The 19956-nt window shown below is 42.4% G+C and overlaps 1 protein-coding gene across 7 annotated transcripts in view; it reads left to right on the top strand.

Moving 5' to 3' along the window:
• Rgs20 (regulator of G protein signaling 20) overlaps nt 1–19956 on the top strand; it is a 68373-nt gene that overhangs the window by 11635 nt on the left and 36782 nt on the right. The window contains exon 1 of one of the 7 annotated variants that reach the window (XM_085677067.2): nt 19823–19921. The exons of the other annotated variants lie outside the window; for them this stretch is intronic. The gene's annotated coding sequence lies outside the window, so the exon portion shown is untranslated. Of the gene's footprint in view, nt 1–19822; nt 19922–19956 lie in introns of those variants that run through there. 7 annotated transcript variants of the gene reach the window in all.

Below are 19956 nucleotides of genomic sequence, written 5' to 3'. Positions count from 1 at the left end.
AGCTCCGGGGGAGGGGCCACCACTTGGCGCACTGAGGTTGGGGTTTGGAGAGGGCAGCTCCAGGGGAGGTGCTGCTCAGGGTGCTGAGGGCGGGGTCTGGAATGGGGCTCCAAGCTGTAGAGTCCTATCATCCCAGACTTTTTAAGGTAAATTTGGATGCCGATAGGATTTCCACCTAAACAATAACTATATTTGCAATGGAAATATATCTTCGATTTTAAAATGTTGGGGAAACATATAATCCTGACAGCTCTTGGACTTCATTTTATAGCTCTGTGATTAAAAATATGATTGCATGAAAGAAAATTGGGTTTTAATTTGGTTCTACTTATTACGCTGCAAACCTCTGAGTCTGAACACGTATAATGTTCATGACATTTAGTAAACATACAGACCATGATTCACAAAAGCTATTAAAGACTCAGCCCTCCAACATATGTCCATCACTGTGTTTGCATTGGACCATGCTTTTTCATTTTCTTTCTTCTATTTTATTTATTTATTTTATCTTTACTTGGATCTAGATCTTGAGGTAGATGTATTCCCAGCTTCCTGATGAACTGCCACACTGATTTTCATATTGACTGTACAAGTTTGCAGTCCCATCAGCAATGATGAGGTTATTCCACAACCTCACTAGCATGAGCTGTCCTTTGTTTTATTGATCTTACTCATTGTGACAGTTATAAGATGAAATTTCAAAGTAGTTTTTATTTGCTTTTCCCTGCCAACTAAGGATACTGCATATTTCTTTACGTGTTTCTCAGCCATCTGAATTTCCTCTATTGAGAATTTTCTGTTTAGATCTGTACTGCTCTTTTAATTGGGTCGTTTGTTTTCTTGATACCTAGTTTTTTGAGTTCTTTATATGTTTTGGGGATTAGATTAGCCCTATCATATATGTGATTGTTAATACTTTTTTCACTCGGTAGCCTGTCATTTTTGTCTCAGTGAATGGTATCCTTTTTGCCATGCATCTCAGTTCCACAAGATCCCATTTACTAATTATTGTTCATAATGCCTGTGATAATGATGTTCTGTTCAGAAACTCTTTTCCTCTGCCAATGAGTTCAAGGCTATTTTCCACTCTGTCTTCTATCATGTTCACTGTATCTGGATTTATGTTGAGGTCTTTGAGCCACTTAGAGTTGACTTTTGTGCAGGGTGAAAAGCACGGATCTCTTTGCATTCAACATGCAGCCTGTTTGACCAGCACCACTAGCTGAAGATGCTATCATTTTTCCAGTGTGTATTTTTTTTTGCTTCTTTATAAAAAAAAAATCAGGTGCCCTTACATGTCTAAATTTATTTCTGAATCTTCAACTTGATTCTGTTGATCAGCATGACTGTTTTCATGGCAATATTATTCTCTTATTATTACTATAGTTGTGTACTACAGTTTGAGAATGAGGATGGTAATACCTCCAGCAATACTTTTATTATTCAAAAATATTTTAGCTTTTCTGAGTTTTTTTTTTCCTTATGAAGTTGAAAATTGTCTTTTCAAGATCTATGAAGAGTCGTGTTCAAATTTTGATGGGGATTGCATTAAATCTGTGAATTGCTTTTGGTAGAATGGCCATTTTTTAGCTTAATTTTATGTATGAGTGCACTGTATGTACACCTGCATGCCGGAAGAAGGCATCAGATCCCATTGTAGATGGTCGTGAGCCACCATGTGGGTGCTGGGAATTGAACTCAGGACCTCTGGAAGAGCAGCCAGTGCTCTTAACCGCTGAGCCACCTCTCCAGCAGAATAGCCATTTTTACTATGTTACTCCTACCAATCCTTGAGCATAGGAGATTTTACTATCCTCTGATATCTTCTTTAATTTCCTTCTTCAACCTCCCATTTCTAAGAGGACCAGTTACTATACAATGCTATGTCCTGGGGCCAAACTACAAACACTTGACTCTTGGAGAAAACCCTATCTAAACTTTCTAGTGGCTTTCTGAGGTGATTAATTCCTCAGCTCTGCCTCAGTAGCTGGCAACCCGTGGAGAACAGAACAACCGAGTGTATCAAGTTTTCACTATAATAGTGTAGGCAAGAGACGGGACCCACCTAAGCTAAGGATGGGACAGGATGGATGAGCTGTGTAGTCCTGGCATACACTCCTGAGATGCAGCCATCTGGCCAGAAGAGAGAATCATAGCAACTCCTTAGATGTGGGTAGATTACCACTGCATGTCTGGCCATGAAGAAAACAGAAGTGGGGGGGGGCAGAAAATGATTCAGAAGTCTATTTTAGTTCCTAAGGTTGGTGATACTCACTAGAGTCCAATTTGGGCATCGAGTAGGCAGCTGTGAGTTGTTGAACGCAATCCTCAAAGACCTAGTGCTCTCCTCTCCCTCATAGGAAGAATTTGACTAACCCTGATCTTTTACACAAACTGTAGGGGTCCGAGAAAAACGCTGAAGGAAGACCCCAGACTCAAACAGTATGCAAGAGCCAAGAGTGCATATTACTATATCAACAGGCAGAGGTCACAGAGGTCCTGAGAGGGGCAGCGGGCAGGCTCCTTTTAGGCACCAATAGGGGAATTTCAGGAACAGTTAGGTCACCTGAAACATAATTGGTCAAACAAGCAACAGTCACACTAGTATACTTTTAATTGGCTGAGGGTTAGTTTTACCATTTTTAGAATACTTGAGTAAGTCAGGACCTGGCTTAGAAGTGGGGGGGGGGGCTGCAGGATTTGTCCTTGAGACAAGAGGGCTGACGCAGGCCTTGAACATTCTCTCTCCCTTGTCCCTGAATAAGGGTGTAGCTGATAAATGTTCCTCCTTTGGGAGAGACACCTGCTTTGCCCCTCGCAGAGAACTGAACCCTAAATTCAGTTATAAAATCTAAGCCCTTCACAATAAAGCACAGGATGTTATGAGGTGCCTACATAATCCATGGAAATGTGAAGTTCACACAATAATATTCGTCCTTACAGAGATTGAATACTTTCAAACAAGTTATTGTTGTTGTTTTCTCAAGCCAGACATGAGACAGAGGAAGACAGCTCTCTATGAATTGGAGGCCAGCCTGGTCTAAAAGGCTAGCCAGGAATGCAAAGTGAGACTCTTATCTTAAAAAAAAAAAATTCTTACGAGGTGGCTTGTGGCTTGGAGGTTAAGAGTACTTGCTTCTCCAGGTGAGGACCTGCATTCAGCTCCTATCAGTTGGGCAAGTCACAACTGCCTCTAACGCCAGTTCCAGAGGGATCCAGGGTCTTCTGGCCTCTAAAAGCATCGCATGTACTTGGTGCCCAGACAAGCAGGCCACTACATGCAAACGTGACAAAAATACAAGAAAAGGGTTTTTAAAAACAGAGTGTCCTACATGGTTTTAATTGTCAACTTGATACAGTCTTGAGTTATAGGGGAGGAAACCCTTGATTGAGGACTTGCCTAGATCAGATTGCCCTGTGGGCATGTCTTGATTATCAGGTGAGGAGGGTGGAGCCTACTGTGGGCCACACCATCCCTGGGCTGATAAGAAAGCTAGCCAAGCACAAGCCTAGAAGCCAGGCAGGGAGAGAGCCACCCAGAAGTGTTACTCCATGAACTCTGCCTGAGTTCCTGCTTGAGGTCCTGTCCTGACTTCCTCGGTGACAGGCTGTGATCTCTGGAAGTATAATCCAGATAAACCTATTTCCCCACAAAGTTGCTTTTGGTCTGAGCGTTTTACTTTAGCAACAGAAAGGAAATAACAGCGAAGATGAAAATTCCAACCAAGGACTGGAAATAAAATCAAATTGCCCAAACTTTGCTTTGAGAATCCATAGTTTCAACTCTCAACACTTTTCACGTTAGCAAGACAACTTAATGGCAATTAACAAGCCCCAAAAGTACTAGTGAAGGACCCTGGGGAAATAATATGCACAGAGGTTCTGCACATAAGAACTCAGACAGCTGTTAGAGGCACAAATTGCAGCCTAAGAGCTTTAAATAGGACGGTAGTTCACTATTTCTTGCCATCTAGAACAGAATCACATTTGATGGTGGAATGGTCCAACGCTGGTTGTAATGCCAAGTTAGAGGAGCCAAGCTGCTATCCACAGGGTCACAGAGAGCTCTCTGTAGGGATTAGTGTAATTTGTGGTTTAAAAAAAAAAAGGATACACACACACACACACACAGACACACACATACAGAATTATTTATGCCAAAATTTTGTGTGTGCTTCTATCAGACTGAATTTCTATGCAACATAACACATTTCACAGTCCAACTGCCATGAGCCATGGAGAAGTTCTTCTGCAGTACAGACAGAAGGGCCCCAACAGAGTGAACCAAAAAGATGTCTTTCTGCTGGGCAAACAAGACCACTGTACAGTCTGTTGGGGGAGAAAGGCATGGGTGGTCTTATCTCACTGTCAACCTTATAAACTACAGCATCAGCCTATCAAGGACGATGGGTTTACTGGTGTAATAGCGGCACAACTGTTGTGGCTATAACCAACAGCTTTCTGGTTGGATTTGAGACCTGTGCCATGAGAGGGAATTCATGCCTAGCACTATAAGCCTAAAAAACAAACAGACAAACAAAAGAACTACAGATGAGGTAGTCTTAGTGCCTATCAGGGAACTACTGTTGTTTAGCTACATTCTCAGACTGTCTTCTAAATACACTTATAGCCATAAACCCCAGTCTTCACCAGAGAGAAGCTTGTCTTTGCAATGAATTCAGATGCACATCTCTGCTCACATTGCAGAGACAAAGTGACAGCTGAGTGATAAAATATTTTTATCATTCCCTCTATGTCTCGGAGATCATCGTGGAACGGGAGAAGGGCTGTGAAACGCTGTCATCTAGGCATAGTTCAGACAATGGAGTCATGACCTCACAGAACCTGTGGCTGCCTGTATGAGTCATACACAGACCTGGGCCTGTACCAGTCAGTCAGTTGTGGATCAGAGAGGAGCTCACAGGGATCTAACCATTCCCATGGACTAATAGATTTAAGGAAGCAATCTTTGTCTTCAGTTGTCTCCCCACCGAGGAGGCTTCCAGGCTCCAATGGGATAGTTCTAAACCTGTGTTATCAAAGTAGGTACCAGTTAAACTCAGTGAAGACATGAATTGGGAAAGAGCAGGAGTAATCAGGACAGGAGGTCCACAGTAATCGGGATATTTTTTATACATGTAGAAAACTGTCAAAAACAAATGCAGTAAAATATGTAAAGAATTAAGATTTCATGATATGCGCATTTTAAATAATAATTTCTACACAGGGCACTATATGCAATACCTTTGTCATAGCCAGTTTGTTATATGCAATAACTTTGTCAATGACCAGTTGAGTTAATCTAATACCTAACCATGCTGCGTTCTTTCTTAGTTTCTTTGCTACTTTTCCCCTACCCCCCAGTCTTCTTTTTCATGTAAAACACTAGATTTTTGCCCCAGAGAGTTTTTTTCCTTCTCACTTTCCATCTATTTGTTGCTTCCTTGTAGTGCTGACTTATTTTCTTTGATCACTAAATTTCTGCAAAGTAGATGTTAAATCCAAAGACTCTGGGGAGTTTGGGATCTGCATCCAGGAGAGAAGTCCATTGAGGGTACTTGTTTTTTTCCTGTTCAACTGGAAGGACAGTGGCTGCGTGTTAGGCTCTCTCTTAGTTACATATGGAACTTTATTCCCAAGAGCTGGGTGACTGAGGGGCTGACACATCCAAGATGTGCTGCAAAGATATTGGCAATGACCTTCTAAGTTGCCCTGGAAAGCCCTGACCCTCAGTAGGCCTGGGGGATAGGTCCCACATCCTCCCTTTATTTCAATGTAGAACATTCTCTGTCCCACTGGCTGTAACTTCTGGTTGGCATGAGGGTGAGAAAGAGGGTAATGATGATGACACTCTACACTATTAAATTTGGAAAAGACTCTACATATGGATAGTGTGTCATTTTAGAAATAATATGGATAGTGTGTCATTTTAGAAATATATCTGCAGGGTGCTGATGTTGCCTGGCCCCTTGTCCTGGATACCTGTATAGCAATTTACAGAGCCCAGAAGCTCTTCGTTGTCTTGGAAGGCTGTTCCCCTTGTAGCACTTCAGAACCAGAGAAGACACTGTCTTCATTGCCCTCATCATCACTCTGAGCATTTTATTAGAAGTGAGGATTTGGGGAAGATTTACGTTCACATTAAATTTCAATTCTCATTCTTTGGGTTCTATGAAGCATGCATAATACATTATACCGTGTGAGCTCTAGTTTTACTTAAACTTCAAAACCAAACAGGGGAATGAAATATGCATGAGATTGAGCACAGCAAAGAATCATGTGGCATTGATTGCACATAATCATGGTCTTCTTTATTAAATGAAACCTGGAGTGTAATTAGTTCAGCTCTGTGCACTGTTATCACTCCAGATGCACTGCGTAGATGTGGGAAAGGCTGAGCGCCGTCAGTGGCGAGCCTGTAAAGTGCTTTCTCCAAGACAAGAGCTGCAGGTCTTCCTCTTTGCACACTCAGGTCTGTACAAAGAAGGTGCTCACATGTCATAGCGTGATGCTCAGGGGAAGGAGTTCCTGGCAAATTTCTTGTCAATCACACACATTTAAGTATCTGCTAAATAGTAGGAGCCTTGGTGTTCCGAACTTGAGTTGGCATTTCCTTCTGGGTTGGACCACTCCTCCCTGACTGGGACTGAGGCGAGTGGAGGATGCTGTTAGGTGCTGATGCTGTGAGATACTAATGTTCTGGCTGTTGTGATTTCCCTGGGTCCCTTTTCCAGCACAACATGGTGCATAGGCCACTGGGATTTGTCACAGTCTGTTCGCCAGCACACTGTATCTGTCCTTTGTATTTTCTTAATTTTCCTCCTTGGGTAATTTCCCCATATCTTCTCTGGTGTGTCTCATCATGCAGTAACTGTCCCATAACTTCATGGGATAGAATTGAGGTACAACTCAGGAATAGCCCAGAACCCACAACTACCTCATAAAACCAGCAAATTAGTGAAAAACAAATCTTCAACCTGTGCTCCTGTGGATGCTTTTTCTAGTCTACCACCTTTCAGGAAATTAAAATACAGACATTTGAAAGTTGTGTTATTCCCACACAACAAACACAAAGTATGATACACTATTAAACAGGTTTAAGTAGATTCCCAGGGTAGTATAGCCATCACCACAATGTGCTTTAGAACATGTTGTATCAACCCAAGAAGAAACCTGGATCCCATTAGCCATTACCCACAAAGACTCTTTTCTGTGGCCCCTGGCCCGTTTCTGTAGACTTGTGTGGGCCAAGTATTCCATATTGACAAGTTAATGAGCTGTGTGACCTGTAACTGGCTTCTCTCGAGTTTGTACAGGCAAACCAAGTAGAGACTATAATGACAGCATTTTCAAACAAGGAAGAAAACTGAATCATCATGCTCCTCCAGTTTGCAGACTAGATAAATCTGGGCTCAAGAAGATGACGTCAGTGCCATGGTCACAGAACCTGTCAGTGGACAAGGGCACCAAATCAGAGCCTTCCAAACTTACTCCTCCTGGCAGGTTTCCTCAAGATTCCTGAGATGAGAAAATGCTCTTCGGCAAGCTGGCAAAATGACACCCCTCTTCTCTAGCCTTTCCTCTCTCAACTCTGCGGTGTTATTGTCACAGCTGACACGCACGCCGTAGCATTCTTGAAGTTACTGCTTCTAGTCTGTGAATGGTATGGGTACCAGATACCTGAGTGGGATCTCCCGTGTTGCATTCTGCCGGCAACAGGCACAAAGACACAGCCCCAATTGCTAATGATCTTTTAAAGAATGTGGGATGAGTCTCTTTGAACAGAAATGCTTAGACTAGAAATGTTCCATCGTGTTGACACATCTTATGCTAGTCTTGCCATTTGCATTGAGTTTTTAAAAGAATGTGCATGGCATGTGGCAGAGAAGTGAGTAAGTGAATGTACGGTTTTAGATCTTTCTATAAACCCAAGCATCTGTATACCAAGCATCCAAATCAACTACCCAAAATCCTCCACATCCAGTATGTTGGTTAATTTTATGTTAACGTGACGCAAGCTAAAGTCATTTGGGAAGAGAGATTCAAAGTTGAGGAAATGCCTCCACAATTTTTGCTACAGGAGTGATGGATGTGGGAGGACTGAGTCACTGAGTCAGCCCTGGGCTGGGGGCCCTGGTTTCTATACGAAAACAGGTTGACCAAGCCATGGGGATCAAAGCAGTACTCACATGGCCTCTGCTTCAGTTCCTGCCTCCAGGTTCCTTCCTTGAGCGTCTGCCCTGACTTTCTTTCATGATGAAGAGCAATTGAGACCTGTAAGCTGATATAAATCTTCCCCCTGCAAGCTGCCTTGGCCATGGTGTTTATCACAGCAATAGAAAACATCACAAGCGGTGCTCTGGCTTTGAACAACATAGTGTTTGTCAGGTCTTATGTTTTCTCTAAGCAGAGTCATACAGCATATACTCTTCTGCATCTTGTCGTCATTGCCATTGCTGGATGCAGGGGAATGAACGCAGGGCACTGTGCTTGCTTAGTGTGAGCCCAGCAACTGAGCTATGCCCTAGTTACCCTTAGCATTTTCTTTTACTCAATGTTGTTAATGAAATTCATCCACATATTAAGAATGCTGTAGGGCTGGAGAGAGGCTCAGCGGTTAAGAGCACTGACCACTCTTCCAGAGGGTCTGGGTTCGATTCCCAGCACCCACATGGCATCTCACAACTGTCTGTAAATCCAGTTCCAGGGTACCCGCCTACAGATATACATATATACAGATATATATGCAGGCAAAACACTAATGCACATAAATAAATATTTTTTAAAAAAAGGATGTTGTAGATCTCTCATTGCTGAATAATATTCCACTGTAAGACTATTCTACAATTTTATTTTGCCATTCTTTTGTTGGTGAGAACTTGAGTAAATTGTAGGCTATTTGTACAATAGATTAGAATTATCTGGATGAATATTTTCGACGCAATCTTCTGGAGAGTTTGTTCCAAAGACTGCAATGGCTGCTTTATAAGACGTGTAGAGCCTGGCAGTAGTGGTGCACGCCTTTAATCTCAGCACTCAGGAGGCAGACGCAGGCAGATCTCTGGGAGTTCGAGGCCAGTGTGGTCTATGAGCTAGTTCCAGGACAAGCTCCAAAGCTACAGAGAAACCATGTCTCACAAACATACCCCCCCAATAAAAAAGATGTGTATGTGGTCAGCTTTAGTAGATTCTTGGAGTGTGACAAAGTCATCACACCATTTCATAATAGATTCCTACCAGAAAAGTAGGCGCTCTGGTTGCCTAATCTTCTTGCTGCTGAAAGAACTGGAGTTGGCCACAAGATACCCAAGACAAACTTCTCAACACAAAGGAGATTTATTTTCCCCAGAGGGGTAGAGGGCAGGGAATAAAAGACAACGACAGGCGGTAGAGGATGGTGGAGAAGGGGAAGAGGTATTTGTCCCAGAGGGACAAAGGACGGCCTCTGGATAGAGAAGAGACAGACATGGCTCGTAGGCAAATGGCAGTTTATACAGGAAAGGGGGAAACCCTGTGTTAGGATGAAGTGTTGAATTGTAATTGGGCATGTTAGTTATGTGAGCCAAGGGGGTTTCTGATTGCTGGATTTCAATACTTTGATAGCTGGACCTTGGTAGTCAAGCTCAGGAGTGGGAAGTGGTCAAATAAGGGAATGGACCTTGTGGCCAGCTTTAGGAATGTAGTCTAAGGGTTTTTAGCTAGGCAGAGGGGAATGGGGGAGGAGTGAAAGGCAAAACCTGTTGGCACCAGGCTTGCCATGCTCAGGCCTGATAGAGCCCTTCAGCTGCCACTGGAATTTTCCTCATTATTTTAGCTGTTGTGGCAAAGGCATGGCTGGGTGTATGTGTGTATGTGGGTGTCATCCTCTGTGTATTGATGGTCCCTCTGCACATCATTGCATTACTCTGTCATTCTCTGTGTATTGATGGTTCTCTCTGTACACCATTGACTACTCTGTTAGTCTATAGCTATGTTATTTCTTAATATAGTTATGTTAAGAAAAAGAAAAGACTGTAAGTGGGAAAACAAAATGACTGACTTTGATGGTCCCTCTTCTGGGTATCAGTTGATATATTTTATCAGCTAAATCTGTTTTCTCTAAATCAGAATAAACAGACTGATTTATTAAGCAGACATGAATTAACATTATGCACGTATGGGTGGATGCCCATGTTTGTATAACTATGCACATTTGCATGCGTGCACAGCTCACTTCACACAGAATTTTGAGTGTCCACTTGCTAAGAACTGGATTACCACCACGGAAGGCAGAACTGTACCAGTGTTTTCGGGTAGATTTCTTTATATTCTGTTGAATCAATATTGAGGTTTTCACAGTTGTTACAGGAAAAGGTCAAACTTGGAGAACTATATTAGATTGATTAATCTGGAGAGCTAGGGACCTCGTCCAGGATTCGTTCTCATCCTGCTGTGGCCGCATCTGTCTCCAGCCAGCCACTTCCCCGAGCACTGAAGTTCCCCAGGGGTAGCACTATAGAGACTACAAGAGAAAAAAAAAAACTGCTTTCTGCTATTAATCTTGCCAGCCACTTCCAGCTCTGGGACCTGGATTAGACCACCAGCCATCTGGATGCTTCTTCCCTGAGGTCAGAATCTCAGCAAATCACCCTTAGTTAGCCTGGCCTTCCCTTCTAAGCTGCTCACAATGGAAGGTGCTGCTCTCAGTACACACTTGCCTGCAAACCAACAACCCTCCTAGTTACTGGTTAAATCCCCTCACAGCTGCTCAAAGACAGGAAGATTGAGTTCTGTGCTCTCAAGGCTCACCAGATTTTACATTTTCTTTAATTATTTAAAGGGAGAATGGAGACAGAACTACAGAGAAAGTCCCGTCAAAATCTAGGCCCTGGATGTAGAGCCAAGATAAACACAGAAGGCCTTAGAGAGATAGAAACTTCATTTTGTTTTGTTATGAGTTAGAAGTGGAGAAGCTGAAGGTACCTGCCCTCCCCCCTACCATGTGCTGGTTTTGTTTTGCTTTGGTTGAGGCAGGGTCTCATTCATTATGCAATTCAGACTAATTTTGCACTCAAGAGACTCCTGCCTCAGTTTCCCCTGAGGAATTACAGACATTCACCACCATGGCTGCTTGAACTACTAAACAAAGAGCTATGTCCCTCGCCAAAGTAAGAAACAAGCAAGAGAAAGGGCATATTTATCTAGTGAGATGCTGTTTTATTTTACAAATTAATTTTCCATGTAGTAAGTATCCTGTTGTTTTTTTAAAAAAAAAATATTAATTTGCAGAGATTGAGCTACAGTTCTCAAAGCAGAGGCCTTTCTTTCTGGAAACCTAAGAAGCTGGCATCGTCCTCACACAAACCACTGAGGCCTGCCTGGCACAGACTTCAGTGATAGCTGAAGAACCGTGAGGCCCTTCCTCGGGCAAAACGCGTCATTAGTAAGAGCTAACTGCTTTCCGAAGTACCCAGGGCTAGCTTATCATTGAAGATGCAACTACCCACATTCTCCCCCAAGAAACTCCTGTTCTTTCAGGGGATACAGAAAGCCAGGCAGGGTTCATTCAGTGTTGTGAGCTCCTTGGTCATTTGTTGCTGCTTAGACAAGCAGCCGGTTGATAGTTCATTCCTGCAAACCAAGAAGTTGCAAGGCAGAAGGAGGAAGACCATGGGCTGAAGGCCAGCATGAGCTAGGCTTCCTGAAACCCTGCCTCTAAAAGCAGTGGAAAAGGAAAAAGAAAAAAGATGCATAATTTGTTAATTTCCTCCAGATCATAATCTGATTTCTGATATTTGTTCCAAATAACAGTAAGGGTGGTCTTACATGGTATTTACTCAGTAAGAGCAGGAGAGAGGAGACCACGGCTACCATCTTAGCATCTTCTATGGCTTCAGACCCTCCGTGGCTTACAAATTTGGCAGCAACTATATAAATAAAACAGTAAAAATTGCTATCCAAGTTCCTGCAATACAGTAACAAGCTTAAGTGGGTTTTCAAAAGGCGGGGACATGTGTGAGCAGCCACCCAGTGACAAAACTTAGAACAGTCTTTTGTTGCTAAGCTAAGCTTTCGGCAGAGTTCTACTTGAATAACATGCAGACAACCCTTTCTTCACATCATCCCAGATTATTCAAACAATAAATCCAGCCAGCAACACTTTTAAAATTTCACTGTGCTGTTATTAATGTAGAAGGGCTGTGGACACCCACCCACTCATTCCCAAAGGCGGGCAGTCCTGCAGTATCATTTGTAGTAAAAAAAGACAAAGCTTTTATTAGATTCGTGGTCTACTTATTCTGAAGTCCTTTTCATTCTAGGCCTTCGTTAATATTCATGAGTCGGAGCTAAATGGGCTTTTAATGGTGATGGCGATCCTTGCCGGATAATGTACCAGCATCCAGTCAAGCCTAAAAATCAGTTCACTCCGGTTCCCTGCTGAACAAAACAGAAACCGCTGTTGATCCGGAGTCACTGATTTCCCAGCAGCTAATAACAGGTGGCAGCCTTGGCCAGGCCGAGGGCCTGTTTGTGACTTAATTAGCATCAGGTGATCCGGCGGCGCTGTGCTGGGAGGATGTGATTCACAGACTCTGCCTGCACCTGTCGCTATTTTCAGCCTAGGCTGCTAAACCCAGAGAGAGCTTAGCATGCAATCTGCCCTGCAGCTGGTGGTGCAAGGTCTCCAACATCATTGTGAGGATTTGTGAATGAGAGAAAATGAGCCGCTGACAGGAGACGTCCTGTGGGCTCAACAGCCTGGAAGTCTGTCACGTCTTCTGAGACCGTTCCTTGGGTTCTAGAAGCTAATGGCCATACATCATACATCTGACGTATCTCCCTCCAGCACAATTCAGTCTCCTGTCCGTGACAAGTGGGTTTTTCCTTCCTTTTCTTGCTCCCAGTTCATCTAATTCCTCTCGGATCTGCCCAAAGTGAAAAGCACAGGCCAAGAGAGGTGAGTGGTAGGGTTCTTCTCCTTCGCCCACAAGTAAGCACTGGTTTTAGAAGCATACATGAAGTTCGTGCCCAACCCTCTGCCACTTTGCCCATCCACTCTCTCTGCTTGCTTGCTTGCTTTTTTTAAAAAAAAAAAAAAGATTTATTTATTGGTTATATACAGCATGTTTTCTTGTACACCAGAAGAGGGCATCAGATCTCATTACAGATGACTGTGAGCCACCATGTGAGTGCCGGGAATTGAACTCAGGACCCCTGGAAAAGCAGTCAGTACTCTTAACCTCTGAGCCATCTCTCCAGCCCCTCTCTCTGCTTTCTTAGTCTTCATTCGCACCAGGATGTTCTCCCATCTGTAGATCTGTGCAAAGCCTGCGGCCCCTACGGCGAAGCACAGAGGGAAAAGCTTTCCAGCGGCCAGGCAAATCTAGGAGGCAAGAAAGCCACCAGGAGGGGAATTAGGAGCAAATTGGAACATATTGTGCTAAATTACTCAGAAATGTGACTCCAGAAAACAAGAAAATGAGGGTGTCTCTGAAGGCCACAGGACAGAGATATTCCTGGAATATCTGTGTGCTTTTTACGCACTGAGGTACCTCAGTCCCCAGGGTCTCCGTAAGCAGGGAAATTAACTGAAATAGGGCTCAGGAGGAATGAAGCTTTGTTCCCAATAGGGAACAGCAACAAAATCCGATCATTGTAACCCATTCAAAGCCGCAGCACTGAGGAAATAGGTAAAATGATGATAGCATCCTGCCCTGGTACAAGTCCTCCTACTGGGGCGGGGTTGGGAGGAGCGGAGTCTGTTGGTTTGTCCTGAATGCTGTTATTAGAAAACAACAATAACCGAAAATTCCGCTGTGAAAATGGGACTGTTGATCGGTCGGCTTCCCTGAAATGGGGGGACGTGAGTGTGTGAGCCTCCTGCCTCTGCTTTCATCCTAGGCAACTGGAAAGTAGCCTGAAGAGAGAAGACAAGTGTGGGGTGATGGAGGGCAAAGCTGCGATCAATGTAAATTTCGCTTGACAAAAAGTAGGGCTGAGCCAGGTGGTGGCAGCACACACCTTTAATCCCAGCCCTTGGGAGGCAGAGGCAGGTGGATCTCTGTGAGTTCGAGGCCAGCCTGGTCTACAAGCGCTAGTTCTAGTAAAGACTCCAAAGCTACAGAGAAACCTTGTCTCAGAAAACCAAAAAAAAAAAAAAGTAGGGTTGATTCTTAAAACATAAAGGCAGTTCTGTGGTAAGCAAGGGTCTGTAAGGCAGCAGGGAAGATTTTAAATCCAAAGTAAATACTGTGTGTAAGTTTACACCAATATATTTGAAAATCTTACATAGAATAAATGCTTTTCTGAGAAAAATATGTTTAAAATGTTGTTTAGCATAGGGGGATGTAGTTTAGTGGTACAGTGTTTGTCTACCTTTACAGGACCCTGGGTTCAGTCCCTGTAAACACACACGCACAAAACACACACACACACACACACACAGCAAAAGCAAACCAAAACAACAGCAAAAACTGAGTTAAATTGAAGTTGGGAATCCTTAATCACATGAAAATGCTGTACAGAATAAATTGAAAGGATGTTGATGTATTTAATAACCTCTCTCATTGGTAAATATGTAACAGAACATCATAGGGACAGAAAGATCCGTTTGAGCCCGGGTTTAAAGAGTCTCGGGCCTTCTTGGCAAGGAAGGTGTGGCTGGGGTTCTTCACATCTGCAAGGACAGAAAGCACAGAGTGCGGCCAGCATCAGAAGTGGTCGCCACCATAAAGGCTGCGCTCCAACAACCCACTTGTGCTAGCTAGGGCCACAGTCCCAAGGTCCCAAAATCTTCAAACGGTAATACCAACTAGAGACGAAATGTTCAAACATTCACTGGACGCTACTAGCACGGCTTCACTGGCATCTTCACTCTTAACCCTTACTCCTCCTCATCCAGGTTCTGTGCTAGGAGACGCAGGGCTCCCGAGATGCATCAACTTCAGGTGATCAGCCTTGAACTGGGGGCTAAATCACTTTCCTCCAATCCTAATTTTATCACTGTATGATGGATTATTTTGCTTTGCTTTTCACTTTTTGTAAATCTGACAGGTAAAACGTGATCCCTGGCTTTAAACTGCTTATATTTATATTGCTTTATAAATTTATTTATTATTAATTTATATTTATAATAAATTATTTATAAATATTTATATTATCTATAAATTTATATTATTATATTTATTATAATATTCTATGTATTATATAAAATATTATTAAAATATAATATAAAATATACAATATAATATAAAATATAATGATATAATTTTATTTTAATTATATTATTTATAAATTATATTATAAATATAAATTTATTAATTTATATTTATAAATTTATTTATGAATTTATAAATATAAGCAATATAAATATATTTATTTATAAAATTATACGTTTAAATCACATTTATTTATTTATTTATTTATTTAGTGTCACTAATTCTTAGGAAATGCTTTAATACACACATTTCTATTTCCTAATGGGTTCATCCTTTTGGGTGCTTGTTTAGCGGTTTGGACTCTCTGCTGGGGGTGCCAGAAGCCTTTTAAATATGGCGAAACTAACCTTCTTTTATAGTTGATTTAATTCCACACAATTGAGGTTTATATGGGAAAATTAGGATAAAGGTATGATTCTTCCCCCTTATTTACCAGCATTCATAGTCATTTGGTTTTCTGAGACTTTCTGAAGTGACCAGTGAGATATTTTATTATTATTCAGTGCCTTGTTACTAATGTGTATTTTTAAAATTTTTATGTGCATGGGTGTTTTGCTTGCATGTATGTCTATACAACATGTGTGTGCCTAGTACCTTCAGAGAGCAAAATAGGATACTGGGTCCCCTAGAACTGGAATTGCAGGTGATTATGAACCACCCTGTGGGTGCTGGGGCTTGAGCCAGTTCCTGTGAATGGGTAGCCCGTGCTCTTAATTCCTGAGCCACCTCTCCAGCCCACTAATATTATTTATGCTTCAATTTGCCCATTCTTGGCCAGCAGCATCCTTGTTTGTATTTATCTCTTGTGAATCAGAAATTTTGCCTTCACATGTAACCAATCTGCCAATTTATTACATATGGTCACTGGGAACTATTAAGCATGTTTACTATTCAGATCAAAACATTTTAACTATAAAATACTATACAGCTATTAAAAATGAATGTGGCAAAGCTATACAGACCTTCTAAGAAGACTTTTGAGTCCTTTTAGAAATAAAAGTAGTAGAGGAGTGGCCCTTGGTGGTAGAGCGTTTGGAGGTGTCAGGCCTAGCCTGGCTCCAGAGCAAAGGGCAAATAAATGTAATCATGTATTCTAGAAATAAGATTGGGGTCAAAAGGAAAAGACCCCCACTCCAATAAAAGTGTCTCCGCAAACGAAGCTTGGATTCTTCTCAGAGCTATGCATTGCATTCAAAAGCAGAAGAGCAAACACACAGGGAGCAGGATGGAGGCAGGATGTGCATTTAGTGATTGTTCTAAATCAGCTGGTGACAGTATCGGTCCCCATTGGCTGAGGACCAGCCTCATGGTCTTTCAAGATTGGCTAACTTTAAAAGACCAAGCTTGGAGGAAAAGAAAGAAAGGGGGCAACTGCCTGCTAGCAAGTCACTTAAGGTCAGAGTGTGCAGCAGGTCTCCGTGAAAAGAGAGTATATGTGTGTATACTCTGATGACATTTAGGTAAGTGCCCCAAAACTATAAAATTATTTATGCTTTTAAAATAAAAAAAATGTCTCTGGGAAGATTCATATTAAAACCTTAATGGCTCTTCTTCTTCTTCTTCTTCTTCTTCTTCTTCTTCTTCTTCTTCTTCTTCTTCTTCTTCTTCTTCTTCTTCTTCTTCTTCCTCTCTCTCTCTCTCTCTCTCTCTCTCTCTCTCTCTCTCTCTCTCTCTGTTGTTGTTTTTCAAGACAGGGTTTCTCTGTAGTTTTTTTGGAGCCTGTCCTGGAACTAGCTCTTGTAGACCAGGGGCTGGCCTTCAACTCACAGAGATATGCCTGTCTCTGCCTCCCGAGTGTTAGGATTAATGGCATGCGCCACCACCACCCCACTAATGTCGCTCCTTCTGGGACAAAAGGAAAGCATTAGTGAGTGTTTGGGGCAGAGGATGATTATGTTAAGCACCATGCATTCCTTCTGCGTTTAGGATAGTGTTCTTTGAAATTAGTTCCTCTTTTTTTTAAAGCTCAAATCTATTACAGTATTTATTTATTGTATGTGCATGTGGGGTGGGGAAAGGGTATTCAGAGGACAACTTGCAGTTCTCTCTGGCCGATGTCTCATGACTCTGGCATCTCCAATATCTTGGTGTCTTCAACAAAATCCAGTCGTCACTTTCAGAGCTTTTCAGTGGCCTCTCAGGACCTTTATGAAAGGTGTGCCCTTCCACCCATTGCCTGACTTCAAAGGCTCTCCTTAACAATGGAGGGAGGTTCCATAACCCCTTTGCTTCATAACTCTAAAGCCAGATCTGTGAGGACAATGCTGCCAAGTTCAGCTTTCCCCTGAGGATGGAGTCTGCCCTCTTTAATCGCATCTGCTGCTTTTCTTTGTTGCTGAGGTTTAGGCCTTTACCTTTTACAGGTTGGAAGTTTAGTTGTGTGGGGTCTTGCCCTGAAGACACCCTTCCCTTTATTCTAACGCACATCAGCCTACTCTGTAATCTCATCTCTTTCAACACAAACCTTGCCTCCAGAATTCCATTTTCTGCTGCTCTTAATTCTCTTCAAACTACATTTTTTATTTCTTTTCTGCCTTACTTCCTCTTTACATTGTAGACCTGCATAAGAATGATTACTAGCTGGGTGGTGGTGGTGCATGCCTTTAATCTCAGCATTCAGGAGGCAGATGCAGGCAGATCTCTGTGAGTCTGAGGCCAGCTTGGTCGACAGAACGAGTTCCAGGACAGTTTCCAAAGCTACAGAGAAACCCTGTCTCGAAAAATCAAAGAAAGGAAAGAAGGAAGGAGGGAGGGAGGAAGGGAGGAAGGAAAGGAGGGAAGAAAGGAAGGAAGGAAGGAAGGAAGGAAGGAAGGAAGGAAGGAAGGAAGGAAGGAAGAAAGATTACTAATAATGACATCACAAAGCCAATATTAGGCTTCCTTACAATCTTCTCTCCCATGTAAATTTATCTATTGTTTTTGCATTCCAGTTTAGCCTCAGGCAAAATTTTTAGGAAAAGAACATAAAACAGTCACATTCTTTGCCAAAATATCACCAGAATGGCCTCTAGCCTAATTGTTATTGTTGTTCCCAATTGAAGTCTCTTGAACTGGGCCTCCGTAGTCCACGTGTCTCTTTGCACTGTCTGCCCGGCTCCTACTAGAATGTCCTATGAAGCTCTGCTTACAGCATTCTACCATCTCTCTAGTCCAGAGTCCCAAAGTCCCCTGTATTCCTTCAAAAAACAAAACAAAAAAAAACCCAAAAAAACACGATCTTTTATTGCTATGACAAAATACCATGACCAAGGCAATTTATAAAAGATAGTGTTTAATTTGGCATAGGGTTTCAGAAGGTTAGAATCCATGATGGCTGAGCAAAGGCACGGTGGCGGGTCATCTGAAAGCTCACATCTTGACCCATAAGCAGGAGCTCAAGAGAGCCCAGTGGGAACAGAAGGAGGTTTTTCCAAGCCTCAAAGCCTACTCCGAGTGACATACCTCTTCCAACAAGACTACACTTTCTAATCTTTCCCAAGCAGTTCCACCAACTGGTAGCCAAGTATTTACACATCTAAGTCTATGGAGGCCATTCTCATTCAAATGCTATGTACAATGACATATTGATTGTGTTTTGATTATGTTTGTTATTTCTGACATACAAAACTGCTGAGACTGCCATAAATTGATGAAAAATCTAACACACCCCGGAGGCATAACTCTGCCTGCACTAGTGTGGGAAGGGTTTCCACTTCCCTGCCAGCTGAATAAAGAGACAAACGTGTACAGGTTTTCTCATGACTCGTGTATGTATGTGTGTGTGTGTGTGTTTGTGTGTGTTTGTGTGTGTGTGTGTGTGTGTGTGTGTGTGTGTGTAGACATCAGTAGGGACAAAGTTCATGATGATGTTTTCTTCTGCAAAATAGCTTTCTTTATAAATACCTATTGGTAATCCTTCCAACAGAATCACTCGCCTGTTCTCTGTCTCTCCAGGTGTGGACACTTCATATAACTGGCATTATACAATATGTGCCCTCTGGGGTCTCATCTTTTCATTTAGGAAACATTTTCAAAATTTAGTCTCTCACAGAATGAACTGTAATGTTCCTTTTTAAAACTTATGGTCTAAATTTTTCACATTTATTTGATTGTATGTATACACGCATGTGTCACCACGTGGGGGTTGGGGGAGGGTGTCAGAGGACAATGTGTAGGAATCAGCTCTCTCCTACTCCTTCGTGGGCTCAAAGGATAAACCCAGGTTGTCACGCTTGATTGGCAGCAAGCAACCTTGGCTAATGAGTCATTTAACTGGCCCCAAATTCGGCGTTTTAAAGTGCACAATTGTGTGGGTTTAGTACTATTATAAAGTTGTGCGGTAGTCATTCTTTCTAATTCTAGAACATTTTCACTGCCCCCCAAAGAAATTCTATATACTAATTAACTGTCACTCCCAGATCTCACTACCCCCAGCACCTGGCAACCACTGATTTATTTTCAGCCCCATGAATGTACCTAACCTAAACATTTCTTATAAATATAACTTTAAAAAATAGCCTTTTGCACCTAAATTGAGTCATTTGCTTTATGCCTTCGTTACTGTTCTCTTGCTAGGAAGAGACACAATGAACAAGGCAAAGTATAAAAGAAAGTGCTTAATTGAGGGCTTGCTTACTGTTTCAAAGGGTTACAGTCAGTGATCAGAATGACGGGAAGCATGGCGGCACACAGGCTGAGAACTCACATCTGATCCAAAGGTTGCAGAGAGAGGAAGACGAAGCCTGGTAGGGATTCTGAAACCTCCGAGCTCACCCTCATT

The sequence above is a fragment of the Myodes glareolus genome, chromosome 16, assembly GCF_982192425.1.
Source record: "Myodes glareolus chromosome 16, mMyoGla1.1, whole genome shotgun sequence".
Classification (NCBI taxonomy): domain Eukaryota; kingdom Metazoa; phylum Chordata; class Mammalia; order Rodentia; family Cricetidae; genus Myodes; species Myodes glareolus.
Note: the sequence above shows the minus strand (reverse complement) of the source record. Positions and strands in the feature narration are given on the sequence as shown.